At 38.1% G+C, this 15,674-nt stretch overlaps 1 pseudogene; it reads left to right on the top strand.

Moving 5' to 3' along the window:
- Positions 1-7,155: 7,155 nt before the first annotated feature.
- Positions 7,156-7,924, top strand: LOC140642018 (heterogeneous nuclear ribonucleoprotein A/B pseudogene; annotated as a pseudogene).
- The last annotated feature ends 7,750 nt before the right edge of the window (positions 7,925-15,674 follow it).

The raw sequence follows: 15,674 nt of genomic DNA, 5'->3' as shown, positions 1-15,674 counted from the left end.
AATCTATACAATTTAGCAACTGATATAGTAAGAAAAAATACTTATATTTCAATACATGCAGAAAGAGCATTTGACAAAATGCAAGATGCATTAATGATAAAAACTCTCAACAAATTATGAATAGTAGGTAATATCCTCAAGCTGATAAAAAGCATCCCTAAAAAAATCCTACACTACTGTCAGACTTAACAGTGAAAGTGGTTGCTTTCGCCTTAAGATTGTGAATGAGGCAAGGATCTTCTTTATTACCACTTCTATTCAATAACTGGAGGTCAGAACCAATATAATACAACAAAAAATAACTTAAAAGTTCATAGATAATGAAAAGAAAAAAAACTGTTTCTGCTTAGAGAAGATATGATTATTTATGTAGATACCAACAGAGAATCCACAAAACGACTACTAAAAGTAGTTAAGTGAATTTAGCAAGGTCATGGAATGCAAGTTTACACATTGATAAGAAAGCAAATGAGAAATGAAACTTAAAAACCAACTCCACACACAATGACAACGAAAAACAATAGAATACATAATGATCAAACAGAAGATACATGGATGTATACACTAAAAAATAAAACATACTATTGAGCAAAAATAAAAATAACCTAAGTAAACAGTTATACATCATGCTGACATGTCATAGCCTCAATATTGCTTAAAAAGCCAACTTAGCCAAGTTGATATTTAGATTCAGTATAATCCAAATCAGAATTTCAGCAGTAGCAGTATTTTTGTGTGTGTAGAAAATCACAAATTGTTTTAAAATTTTTATAAAAATGCAAGAGATCTAGAATAACCAAAGATATTTTAAGATAGAAGAATGAAGTGCAAGGAATTACCCTTCCTGATATCATGACTAACTATAAAACAACAGTAACCAATCTATTTGGGTACTGCCAAAGAGATAAATATACCATTAATAGAACAGAACAGAAGGTTCACAAACAGTTCCGTGAATATATATGTTCAAATAATGTGAAAATAATGTGTCAATGCAATTCAATGGGGAAATAAAAGTTTTTTCAACAAATGATACAGGATCAACTGGTTACCTCATGGTACCTCATGGTTACCATGACAGACACAAGAAAAGCTAAAATTAGAAAGACTGACTATAACAAGTGTTGAGGAGATGAGCAACAACTAGAACTTTCATGCACTACCAGTGGGAATTAAAACTGTACAACTTACCATCATGGACTGAATGTCTATCTTCCTCCAAAATTCATATGAAAATCCTAACCTGCAATATGATGGTAATAGGAGGTGGGGCTTCTAGGAGATGATTAGGTCATGAGATGATTAGTGCCTTCATAAATGAGATCAATGCCCTTCTAAAAGGGACCCAGGCCAGCTCTCCACTACTCTTTCTACCATGTGAGGATAAAAGGATAGACATTGTGCAACCCAGATGAGGGTAGTCACCAGAACACAGCCTTACTGGCATCTTGATCTTGGACTTCTAGCCTCCAGAAATGTGATACATAAATGTCTGTTTATAAGTAACTCAGTCTATAGTACTTTGTTATAGCTGCCTCAACTGACTAAGCCAACTACTCTGGAAAGTTTTTTTAAGTTCCTGAGAAAGTTAAATAGTTGCTCAGCCATTCCACACCTCAGTATTTACTGAAGAGACACAAAACCAGAGGTCCAAACAGACACATGAATATTTACACCAGTTTTATTGGAATGGCCAAAAACTGGCAACAAATCAAGCAGTCATCAGCAGAAGGGATAAACATACAGTAGTAAAAATGTGTACAATGAAATAGTAAACAGCAAAAGTGAACTACTGACACAAAATGTATAAATCTCAAAATACACTTAGTGAAAGGAACCAAACAAAAGGAGTATACATGATTCCATGTATCTAAAATTCTAGAAAGTGAAAACTAATTTATAGTCACATAACATGTGACTATGTGTTTTTTTTCTTTTTTTTATTCCTTTCTTTCAAGAGGGGCCATGCCTCATCTATCCCATATAGTTAAAAATGGCCAAATCTGAGACTCACCATATTTTTGAAGGTGAGGTACTAGGGCCACAGAAGCCAGGTGACATCACTAAGTGGCAATCAGGAGTCAGCATTTTTACTACCTAATCCCCATGTGAAAACACTTGCCCCTCATCCTTCCGACTAACCTCCCCAGGCTGTCTTTTAAGAAAAGAGCGTTCTGCAGTGTAAGCCACTCGTTTCTTCATTTTCCACAAGGCTAGGTTACAGCCAGCCAGAATTTTAGTACAAGGACTTTCCCATTCTTGAAGTGGTGTGTTAAGTCAAACCACCACAGGTCAGGTTCTGTTCTGTTTTTCTCTGTTGAGGTGATTTCCCAAAAGCCTGGCTACTCTGCCCTGGATGGACACCTGTTCTGTGTGGCCCTCGGGCTGGGAAGCCCTGAATATGGTAACTGCTCTCACACAGGTGAGTTCATGGGCGGAGCCGAGGGAGAGCCAGCTGTGAAAGTAGCGTGACATTGAACAGGTCTGAAAAGCAGCACGGGAATAGCAGTCCTATTTGAATTGTTCAGGTTAAAATATTCATGTTCAGAGTAACGTTGACAGGAGAGGGACATGCCCGAACAAAGGCATGAAATAAAGAACAGATTACAAATGGACACAAGGAAAATTTTGAGGTTATAGATGCATTCATTATCTTGATTGTCATGGTGTCATACATATGTCAAACCATCAAATTATAGAATTTTAAAATGTGCAGTTCACTGAAACATCAATTTTACCTTAATAAAGTTGTAAAAAAAAAAAACAGTAAAAGGATAAAACTAAAAATTTAAAGGATACTTTTCAGCCTAGATTTCTCTGTTGAGCTAAATATCCAGGCAAGTTTAAAGGTATAAAGATAGTTTGTATTAGACAAGTTTTCCAATAGAGTAATGATATTAACTCATTTTTAAAGCATACATAGCATTTGCTACTAATGCTACTGATAGATATCTAACTTCTGATGAAGCCTTTAGAAAGTATCAAAAGTAATATGCACAGAATATATCACTATTAGCAGACATCATTTCTGTCAGGTAAAGAGAAAGTTCTGCTTACATATCTGTATCCCAAAACATGAACCCATGTGCAGGTAGTGGAGATGGGAGATGTGAATTCACAAAGCCCTGCTCAGTGCTTATCTCCATGCCCCTCCCATGACTTCATTACTGAGAACCTCCATACTTCAGCCATAACTAAGCATCACTACACAGGTCACCTTCTTTCGTTCCAAACACAAAAAAGATTGACAGGTTTTTGCTCTTTTCTTTTTCTTATTAACTTGATTGTTTGGGAGAGATGTTTCCAGGTTCCCTTTGCTTAAGTTTATTAACTGCTTCACTTTTCAAAAGAAATAGTTTCAATGAATGAAGGAATGAATGAATTTAAAGGCCTCAAGTTAATTTTATTACATAGGCTATTTGTCACTTAAGTTCTCTATTATCCAGTAACTCTGGATGGTCACAAAAAGATTTCAGCAATTTCCTTTAATGTTTTCTGTAAAATTTCTAAATACTTCTTTTTAAAAATACAGACACATCAAAAGCTTATCTTTATCTGCTTTGAGCTTTAAAAGATATTAATTTATTCTTTGCCAGAGGAAAGGAAATATGTGCAGAGTGGACAGTTGTTACCCTCCAATGACAATGCTATAGAGGATCATACTACTATACTGATTAACAGTAATTAAGTTATTTGAGAAACTGACTGCAGTTATTTGTTCTAAAATCAGCATAGAACTAAACTGCTAATTATTTCCACTATGCCTAACAGCAATTCCAAAGGCTCTAACTGCAATCAAAGAGTATATGTAATGAACTTGCAAAGAGACACTTCTATGATGCATACTAAATGCAATGGAAATGTAAGCATTGGAAACATTAAAAAATTAACAAAGAGAACATTAGCAAGTTAAGGGTCTCCACACTTGCTGATTTTCACATTACACATTTGTCAGATTTGAGAAATAAAATGAGTATTGCTTAGCTATGCAGCAGCAATTGAGGAACTTGAAAGGAGCACATAAATCTGTGATGGACACGAAACTCAATGAAATACATTATTGAATATTATTGTGAGATGAGTTCTAATTAGTAACATTAAGAGGCACTAATTACAAGAACTGATGGGTAAGTACAAAGTTCTAGACTTTTCTTAAGAGCTGTTGATAAATCCACATTGTTTCCATGCTTCTTTTAATAAGCCAGGAAATTATGACAGGCACAGGTTTAAGGAAAGAGCAGGATCTGGAGTCACATGACACTGGAAATTCTAGCTTAGCTGTACATTTACTTACTGTGTGATATAAGGTAAGTTACTTACCCTCTCAGAGTCTTGGGTTTTTTTCTCTCATACAAAATAGGAATAATAATAGTACCTGCCCTCATTGGACTGTAATAAAGACTAAATGAAATAATATGCATGTGAGATACTTTACACAATGCTTGAGACACAGGGCTAATAAGTGGTACCTGCCATTATGAATTTACATTCTTGTGGTTTTTTTCAAATTGCAGAAATACTGCTGAGCCAGGAAGATGACTAGACTTTCTAGGTCCACTTCATACTCTGCAATACTGAAATATTTAAGATATGAAGGATCAGACAACTATTTTTGTCATTTAAATGCATTAAGAAAAATTATTATTTCTTATACTTTTTTGCAGTCCAATAGCCACAACACTTTGCACAAATTAAATGCTCAGTAAACTGGGGTGGGTTTTATTCCAAACAAATCATAATTCAATCTGGTCTCTATAAGCAAATATTTCTCCACAATTTATAACTCTTTTACAAAGAAAATATGCAGAGGACACTGCAAAAATATATTTTACAGTTATCTCAGGAATTTACTAGAAATTCAGAAATGCAAAGAAAGGTTGGAGATTCTATCATACTATCTAAGTATAAATACACGTTTAGATATTATAAAACATTCTAGATTTCTCCATCTTCTTCATACTCACATCCAGTCCCTGTAAGTTCTCAGACTCCACCCCTGCTCTTTAACCCCAACACCACTTCCCAGGTCAGAAGCCATGATTTCTCACCTAGATTTCCAGACTGGCCTTCTATCTCTCTTCCCTCTCCCATTTCTCTCTCCCATATCAATTTTATACATGGCAGCTGGTGTCATCTTTCCAAAATGCATGTCACTTCTCTCCTTAAAACTCTAGGGGCAGCCATTTCCTTCAGATAAAACTCCCAAGATATTAGCATGGACATAAAGCCTTCCCGGTGAGCTGCTCTGTAGTTATATCTTCAAACATATCCAACTGCCACTCTCCCACTCCCTGCCCCAAATACAAATGCATCCCCAGTTAGAATAAACTGCCTTAATTCCTCAAGCACACCATTCTTTCTAGCACATTCATTTCCTCCATCTGGAGCACTCTTTTTCTTCTTCGTCATCTGGTTAACTCCCACACATCTTTTAGGTCTAGGCTAAAGTCACTTCTTTTTTAAAAAATCTCTCCAGATTCCCTAAATTTGGATCAGGTCCTTTCTTACAAATGAAAATAGTAACCTACATTTCATTTATTCTCTCAAGAATTGTTGAGTGCCTACAGCGCTCTGTTCTAGGCATTGAGATTCAGTAATACAGATAAAGCCCAAGCTCCCCAAGAATTTATGTCATAATGGAGTAGGCAGAAAATTTAATAATAATTAAAATCTATTAATGGTAATACATATAATATATCACGTAAGAATAAGTGCCTTGGAGAAAAAAGAAATTAGAATAAGGGGAATAGGATGTGTCAAATCAAGATGCGATATTTTCTTTTTTTTAATTTTTTTAAAAATTTATTTATGATAGTCACAAAGAGAGAAAAAGAGAGAGGCAGAGACATAGGCAGAGGGAGAGGCAGGCTCCATGCACCGGGAGCCCGATGTGGGATTCGATCCCAGGTCTCCAGGATCACGCCCTGGGCCAAAGGCAGGCGCCAAACTGCTGCGCCACCCAGGGATCCCAAGATGCGATATTTTCTGATGGGATGTCAGGGAACGTAGTTCATAGAGAAGATGGCATTTGAACACAGACTTGAAAGAAATGAGGGCATGAGCAAAGTGAAAGAAAGGGAGCCACACACAGTGAAAAGATCATATGGCAAGGCCCTCAGATGGTCAAGAGTTTAGCTGCTTGTCCTACTTAAAGAATTGATTGATTGATTGATTTGAGAGAGAAAGCATGTGGATGTGGGGAGGAGCAGAGAGAGAGAGGGACAAGCAGACCCCCTACAGAGCCCAACAATGGGACTCTGAGGTCATGACTTGAGCTGAAATTAAGAATCAGACACTTAACCCACTGAGCCACCCAGGCACCCCACAGCTTGCCCTACTGAAGGGACAGCAAGAAAGCTAGTAAGGCTGAAGTAGAGTAAGGAAAAGAGGAGAGGTGAGGTTAGTGAGCAAATGGGGCCTCGAAAGCAAGCATTGCAAGGCCTTTAGTTACTTCACTACATGAGATGGAAAGCCAAAGGAAGCTTTGAGGAAAGCATATGCAGGCTACCTACCCAAATTTGTGTGCTAAGAGTAAAGCACAGGGGCAGCTGTCAAAGCAGGATGTAATCCACAGGATGAGGGGTGATGGTGGCTTAGACTTGACTCCAAATAGCAAGGAGTGTCAAATTTCGGGTATATTTTGAAGGTAGGACCAACAGAATCTATAACAGATGGGATGTAAAAGACAAAAATCAAGAATGCCTCCAAGTTTTTTTAAATTTTTTTAATCTAAGTAACTAGATGAGTGCTACTAACATCAGGAAAAGTACAAAAGAAGAAAGAAGCATGGGAAAGACACAGAAAGTAAAGCAGCATACACTAGAATCATTCAAGTGATGACGTCATTTAAGCAGGTGTATAACCAATCTGCCGTTTGGGAGAAGGCAGGAAAGATTCAGAATGTAGGTATTCATGGGTGAGTCACTGACACCCTCAATAAGACGCCAAGGGCGCGAGAAGAAGCCAAACAGATGAAGCCCCAGGACCAAGTTCTCATTTGGGAAGATGGAGAAAAACTAGCAAAAGACACTGAAAAGAGGCGGCGGCACCGCCCGGGCCCGAGTGGGCTTGTGGGTCGGTGGGTCTGTGCGGCGCGGGGCGGCGGCGGCGGCGGGGGGTGCGGGGGCGGCGGGGGCGGCGGGGGGCGCGGGGGGCATGGAGGGCACGGGGGCGGCGGGGGGTGCGGGAGCCGCGGGGGCGCGGGGGCGCGGGGGGCGCGGGAAGAATGTTCTTGGAGGCGTGCGCTGGGATACCGGCCAAGAGGACCTAAAGGATCATTTTACCAAATTTGGGGAGGTCGTTGACTGTCCCATAAAATCGGACCCACACACTGGCCGGCCAAGAGGGGTTGGGTTTATCGTCTTCAAAGATGCGGCCAGTGTGGAGAAGGTCCTAGAGCAGAAGGAACACAGGCTGCCTGGCCGCGTCGCTGACCCCAAGAAGGCCATGGCCATGGAAAAGGACCCGGTAAAGAAAATCGTTTGTAGGGGGTCTGAATCCTGGAGCCACTGAGGAGAAGGTCAGAGAATACTTCGGCGAGTTTGGGGAGATCGAGGCCATTGAGCTTCCAAAGGATCCAAAGTCGAATAAAAGACGAGGTTTTGTCTCCGTCACCTTTAAAGAAGAAGGACCTGTGAAGAAGGTTCTGGAGAAAAGGTCCCGTACCATCAGCGGAAGCAAGTGTGCAATCCAGGGGGCCCACGCGGAGGGCTGTGCGCAGCCTCGGGCGGCTCTGGGGGCCGTGGGAACCGCAGCCCAGGACCCGGCGGCGGCGCTGGGGCGCGGCGGAGGCCAGAGTCCAGGCACCGGGAACCAGGGCGACGGCCACCCGCGGGGCCGCGGCCCGGCTACAAGCGCAGTCGGGGTAGTCCGCACGGCGGGAGAGCAGCCCCGCGGCCACCGCGACGCCTACAAGCCATACTGAGGCTTCTTCGTGCAGCAGGACGCCCAACGGACGTCGGGACGCTTTGGTTGGGTATCGAGCGAACACAGTTCGGTACCAAATCCAACTTGGCGTACTTCCTGTGGCCTGGCCCATGTGCATCTATCCCATGGGCATCTTATTTAAATCTCCCCCCTGGAAATCAACCTCCTGCTGACTATTTCCAGAGCTCTAGTTGTAGGCAGCATCATGGGCTCCTTTTACTCCCGGGTTCCCAGAGCCAGATTGGAGGGTCTGCTTCCTGCTGCCGCGCTGCAGCCTGCACCTGTGGACCCTGGTTGTAAAGAGTAAACTGTATCCTAGAAAACCAGTGTCACCTTTTTTTCACCTTTTAGTTTTATATTATTTGTGTCATACATTTCCTGTTAATGGAAGTGTTAATTTTACTGTACTTTTTGGTACCTTTTGGGGATCTAATGTATTGTAAGGTATTTTACACGTGTCCTGATTTTGCCACGGCCTGGATATTGAAGCTATCCAAGCTTTTGAAATAAAAATTTAACCCCCCCCAAAAAAAAACTGAAAAGACAGGAGTGAAAAAATAAATATAAACAGAAAGCGATATTCTGAAAGATAATGAAGAATGTGTTCTAAGTAGGAGAGGGCGATCACTTTGCCCAATGAAGCTGACAAGTCAAGTAAGGTAACACTAAGGATTAATCACAATATGGCAACATGGAGGTCATTGCTGATACTTATAAGGGATATTTTGAAGGAAACATAGGATCAAAACACAATTATACAGAATTTTGGAAAGAACAGAGGAAGTAGAGTCACTGAGTGTTGACCAACTTTTCAAAGAAAGTTTTCTACAAAGAGCCATAGAGACAAGAACAGCATGACTAGAAAAAAAAAAGTGGATTCAAGAGGGTTTCTCTTTAAATAAGAGACTTATTTGTGTGCTAAGTGGAATAAATGAATGACTATTCTGTAGCCACAGGATCATTTACAATATTTGCCATAGAGCCTACTAGTATCCAATATTCTCTGGTATGCCAAAAATGCAGGAACATTCTGCAATCAATGGTCAAGTACAAAAGGTTTCATTTGCAAAACAACAGTAAAACAAACAACAAAGAGACCACCAACTTATGAATAATTTCAAACATTTGTATCTGTATTATCAACACAAGGATTAAAATAGTTCATTTTCAAATATTAAAGGCAATATATTTGTAGATTTCATGTCTGCTACAATTCTCTTTAGAGTTGAATGAAAAGATGCACTGTATTTTCTTTTGTCTTCCGGTGAATTTTTTATTATCTACATCAATAAATTGGGGAGAAAAAGAGATCAGTGGACAAGGAGAACAGAGATATGAATATCTGTTTATCTTTGGTTGCATAATGCTTTATTCTTCCAAGCAGCTGATCACTTCTCAGCTTTTAGGCTGAGATCAAGTATAGTATTCTTCCAATTGATTTCTTAGTAATTAGCTTAAAATTTTGATATGGATTATCAGTAGAAATGTTTCTCTGAGAGCCCATACTCTGCTTCTTCTAGGAATAAGGGCAAGAAGCAAAAAGAGACATAGAACTACGTAATGCCAACCGTAACCCCACAATTACCAGTTACCAGATATCTGATATCTGTTCCTTGCTGTGCTTGGTGCTTTCCAAGCATTGTCTATTCTTTTCACAAAAGCCTCTGATGGCATATTATCACCTTCATACCAAAAATGAGGAAACTGATCCTTGGAGAAAACATATAACCTGACAAATGCCTCCTAATTTAGTAAGATAAGAGCTGGAGATTCAAATTCAGAACTGCTCAGTTCCAGAACATACCTCATTCCAACATGCTGGGGTGTTTCTCTGCCACGAATTTTCTGCAGGTAGATTAAGCCTATCTACAATTCTAAAAGAGCTCTCTCCCTTCATGTTCTTTTCTACTATCCATAGTCCCCTAAAAACTATCCTACCATTATTGTAGATAACAAACAAATACACCAGCCCCTAAGAATAAGTATGTCCTTCTCATTCACTGCTGCCTTGAAGAATACAGACTAAAGGCAGCTCTGCCTCACACTTGACTCACACAGAACTGTGATGCCTAAAAAGAATATATAAATTAGTGTTCTTATTAGTATACGATGTACTTTTTAACTACTCTTAATTTATCTTTCTTACATAATTGCATTCTGAGAAAATGTAAGTGTTAAACATTAACAAGCATCACATTGCTGTGACAATAAAAGACATTTTTTGATATTGGTGACAATGAGAGAAGTTTGGGAAGTGGGAAAAGGAAGGTCTGAGTGGAGTCTTTTATAGACATACAAAATTTAAATGACAGAGCCCTTTATAATCCTGCCAGAATGTAAATTCTTGAGTGTATGAAAGACTAAAAGCTTCGTCTGTATAAAACTGACAAAATAGATCAGATTTTAATTGGCAGTAGGGTGATAATGGAAAGGAGATATGGCTTAATTGGACTTCTCTCCATGAAAGGACAGAGCTTAGTAGTGTCATTTTAATTATTTCTAGCCATTAATCCCGCAATCATCTATTACTTTCTCCATATATTACAACAGGAAGCACTCCCTGCTGCAAATGCTATGATATTTAAAAAGCAAATGCCCAGTGAAAACAAAAAGACCCAGACTAGATTCATTGCCTCAGCAACTGCTCTGGAGAACCATAAACTGACTTTTAAATCATGAATGGTCAGGATGGAGAATATGGCTACTTTAATTATTAACAATACACATTCTTGATTCAGGCATCTATTTAATCATCACTCAAAGCTGTTGCATTAATTAAGTAGCTAATGTGATGCTTAAGATGTTTCCCTTTAATATGAGCCTTTGATAATTCCCACACTGCTGGATGAAACATATCACTGAAAACATACTACGATAATGGCCACTTGTAGCGACTGCTATAATTGACAGTTTTTCCCCAAATGTGAAGTACTGTCAGAGAAAGACATCATCACGAGCCTTCTGTTAACTGCTTCATGTATAAGTCACAGTAATTACTTTATTTCCTTTTGCTTTTTCAAGGACCCACAGACTCAATAGGTTTATTATTTCAGTTGTTACTGCATGTAACTACATAAGCTGTGTAAGACCCCACACTTACTAGTCTAAGTAAGCAATCCACACTGTAGTACTGTAGTTCATGCATGCATTTCATCTGATTCCCATTTCCATTTCAATTTAGTTTACAAACATTTAAATTTATATGGTTAGCCATTCTTAAAGGTAAATTTATCCAATGAGTATTTTGCCTCCAGTCATAATTTCTAAGTATTATGCTATAAACTTAAAATCAATAAAGGTACTGTTAGAATCTAACCCAGAAAAATGCCAAAAAGTATATTTTAGTGAAAGTTTAATGAAGCCTCAAAATTGTAATTCTATTAATTTTTCAAGTTCCTTCTCATTCCTTCTGTTCTTTTTGTAGGGATTTCCACATTCTAGCAAGTGTCTTAAATTAAAAAGTAATGTCTCCTGAGTTGCATGGAGTTGACTGATTTTCCCAAATGCTTCCCAGGCAAAAATGTATTCCACTATCTTCACACTGTAGCAGATTACCAAATGTAAATTGTTACTGGTCATTTGAAATCCTTTTAGGATTGCAGGGCACACTGCATTGAATTAAAAGCACATTGGCCAGAACCCATCTAAATAAAACTGTTCTCAAATATTGTTTTTTATGAACTATACTCTTAGGGGAAAATATTAGGATAAATATTTATTTTATTAACAAATTTCCAAGATGTTGGTATAATTACAAATTCAACCTAATTTCCTATATGTGTGGTCTTCTGGAATAAGAACAAATACCTGGACATGAACTTTACACACTGAAAATGCTTCCATGGAGGCAAAATTGAGTTATACACAAAAAATCAAGGGATGAAAATCAAGTCATTTTACAGAAATTTTCAACCTCAGGACTGAAGACAAGAGATTTCTGGCCAACCAAGCACAACCACAGAATAGAGTAATACTCAGGACTGTACATTCTGGAATCTACCCAAGGAGCTCAAAGTTTGAACCAGTACTTGTCAGGTACTCAGACTGAGATTATAAACTTCCCTCTGCAGCAATCTCTTCATTTCTGAAAGAGAATATAATCCTCTTTCTTTCGTAGGGCTGCTTTGAGGATTAAGTGGGATAAATGCACAGCACCTGCAAGTGTATAGCAATAATAAATTTTCAATAATGTTATAGAATTATAATTATTATTTATAAAATTTTCTTTTATTCCGAAAATTCAGTCAGCAAGCATTCTGACTACTGTGAACTAATATGTGAATGCTGATCTATACAAAATTCTTAGAATTTTTACCTCTGGAACTATTAACCCATGACATTATTATGCCTTTTTACATCCCAAAATTGGCTTATGAACTTGGAAATAAAAGAAATAAAGAATTTTCCTATCCTCTGTCTTCACTCCTACTTCTCAGATATAACCAACATATAGTTGACCCTTGAACAACACAGGTTTGAATTGCACAAGTCCACTCACATGTGAAATTTTTTTGACAAATACAGTACATGCAAAGGTATTTTCTCTTCTTTATGATTTTCTTAACAGTTTCTTTTCAAGGGAAGCCTGGGTGGCTCAGTGGTTGAGTGTCTGCCTTTGGCTCAAGGCATGATCCCAGAATCCTGGGATGGAATCCCACATCGGACTCCCCTCAGGGAGCTTGCTTCTCCCTCTGCCTATGTTTCTTTCTCTCTCTCTCCCTCCCTCTCTCTCTCTCTTTCTCTCTGTCTCTCATGGACAAATAAATACAATCTTCAAAAGAAACAAAAAATAAATAAAAAACATTCTTTCACTATCGTACTTTCTTGTAAGAATACAGTATATAATACATGCAACATACAGAATGTGTATTTATCTCATCAGGAAGGCTTCCAGTCAACAGCAGGCTATTAATAGTTTAGGTTTGGGGAAGTCAAAAGTTATACATGCATTTTTTAATGCATAGGGGTTGGAACCCCTGACCCCCAGAGGCTATTCAAGGGTCAAATATAATGAGAGTTTGGTGTATAGTTTTCCAAATAGTTTTCTGTGCTCTTCATCATTTTTAAGTACCTTTTCTAGGCCATAGTTTGTTCCACAAATAAGGGAACCTAAGGGAATAGTAAATTATATGCTTTGGGCATAATTTATAGTTTCATGGCTTTTCTAATCTGTAGTCATTTTTATTCTTCTCTTTACTGTAACATAAAGTAATCTAGCTAATCATGAGAAGAAGTTGACTACAAACGGGGTATGGAGAAAGCTAAGAAATCTCAGACTGTATTATATATAAGATAAATACATATATGTATCAGATATATATACATATTATATACATATTATAATATACATATTATATAAATGGATATATATATATCTGATGTATATATCACATATTATATAAATGGATGCTCATTATAAAGTGAAAGCCAAACTATAAAAATCAAAAATGTTATATACAGATGATGAGCTTGTGAAAGGAACATAAGCTCACATTCACTCCAATGCACTTTATCAGACATTTAATAAACATTCAACGGTTCCATTAAAACCAGGACAATGAATAGGAAGAAAATGAGCATCAAGGAGCACCTACTCCTTGAAATGAAATTACCATCATTAACTTGACAATTAAAACATGAAATACTACAGCACAAAGCAGTGTGAAATAGATTATTGCATGGTCTGGAATATTCATCATAAGAGAGTAAACTGAGAGTTGGCTACTCGAATTTGTAGTCGCTTGTCTGATTTCAAATTTCTTCAGCAAAAGATACTGGATTGTGAGAATATTTCTTAAAAATCCAAGCTACAAGTGCTTAGAGAACAGAGGGCAACCTCAGAGACTCAAAATGGAAAACATTACATTTGACGCTGAAGATTAAATGCACACCCTAACTCTGTATAAACCATATCCAAGTTTGCTTTTAGTGAAATGCAGTATCTGCGAACCATTTCAATTAGTTACATAACTTGTATTTGTTCTACAGAAAGGAAATGAGTCTCTTTGATCATCTATTTTTCATTCTCTCCCTTTAAGGCTAAGTACAAATGTGTGATGTTACAAACCCCAGAACTCCACGGCTCTAAATTAACTAAGGAAGAGAAATACTGAAGAGGTACAGCAGCATTTCTTAGAGTAAAAAATATTTTTAAGAACTGGATTCACAGAGAATGTCATGAATTATGACAGTTAAATGATGGAAAAGCATTTCTCAATGTCAGCAAGTCCTTCTTGGGGGTTTTTGATAAATGGGTTCAACTAAACAGTTTTAAAGTATTATAAAACAGGGAACTATATCTAATCTCTTCTAAAATCTCTCTTTATGTTATGTACAAGGCTGATGCCCAAACTCTGAGAGTCAGTGGAATAACCACAAACAATTTTAAATCTATTAGCTCCAAAAGAGCAAGTGATCCCCACAAGGTCTTATGCAGTCAGGTTTAAAAAAAAAAAAAAAAGGCAAACTGATCATCCCTCAACATGCATTGTCTTTCAGCCCACTGGTATTGTATAATTAATTTAGACATTGCTGCATTTAATGAAATAAGTGATTTATTAGTAGTTGATAAGATCAAGGGCAAAATATTTCACAATGTTTTGTTAGTAAAAAGCAACCAAGAAGAAAAACATTTACTGGCTATTAAGGATAATCTAAATAAAACAAGGAACAGTAACTTTCAAAGCATAGAATTTGCTTAGAGGTCAAGTTCTTTCCTGTACTATATCCTCCCTGCCTCTTACCTTGGGCTGGCCCCAGCAGGCCAGCTGATCCTCCCACTGACCTACTGTTTGCCTCTAAGGGGCTGTTCCCATGATATGAAAGTAGTTGCTTCTTTCTCCACTTCTTTTTGTGGGGTCTGTTTTTTAAGCTCAAAGTGCCATCTCCATCAGGAGGCCACTCAAATCTCCATCTTGCCTCCCAGCCCTGAGCATAAAAGCTGACTTAATATCTTCTCTATGAATTCACAACACTATGCTCATGGTGATCTTCAGGCATACCAAGGATTTCCCTTGTACAAAGACCTGCAATAAAATATTTTGATATTTCCAAATGGAAGCAAGAAAGTCTGGTCATGTCACTGTCACCATTTATCTGCTTTGAGTTGTGCAAGATTTGAGCCAAGATAAGTTATGGATTGAACAGGTAGTGAGAGAGGAAGACAAAAACATTTCTTTGTTTAAGATTTATTTATGAGACACACTCACACACACACACACACAGAGAGACAGAGGCAGAGACAGAGGCAGAGGCAGAAGCAGGCTCCATGCAGGGAGCCCGATGTGGGATTCGATCCCGGGACTCCAGGATCAGGTCCTGGGCTAAAAGCGGTGCTAAACCGCTGGGCCACTCAGGCGCCCTATTTGTGCTTCTTCTTCTTTTTTTTTTTTTTTTAAATTAGAACAAACATGTCTTGAATATGAGCTTGCTGCCAGAATATGAGCTAGCCATTTTGTGTCTATTAACAACTTTAACCTGAAAATAATCCTATGTGTTAGACATATCATTATGCACATTTTCCTGAGTAGAAAATTGCAACTCAGAAAGTCCCTTGCTTTTAACCCAGTGGTGAATCTGGGTTGCTGATCAAATGAGGTACAGTGTAAATCACCTTAGTGAAGTCTGATAGGCAGAACACATAGCAATTAAAAGCAAATGTGACGTTGAAAGCAAACAAGCTTATGTTTAAGTCTTAATTCTGTTGCTTATGAGCCAAGAAACTTAGACAAGATATGTATCTCACTTGG

Source organism: Canis lupus, chromosome 10 (assembly GCF_048164855.1).
Source record: "Canis lupus baileyi chromosome 10, mCanLup2.hap1, whole genome shotgun sequence".
In the NCBI taxonomy this organism is placed as follows: Eukaryota; Metazoa; Chordata; class Mammalia; order Carnivora; family Canidae; genus Canis; species Canis lupus.
Note: the sequence above shows the minus strand (reverse complement) of the source record. Positions and strands in the feature narration are given on the sequence as shown.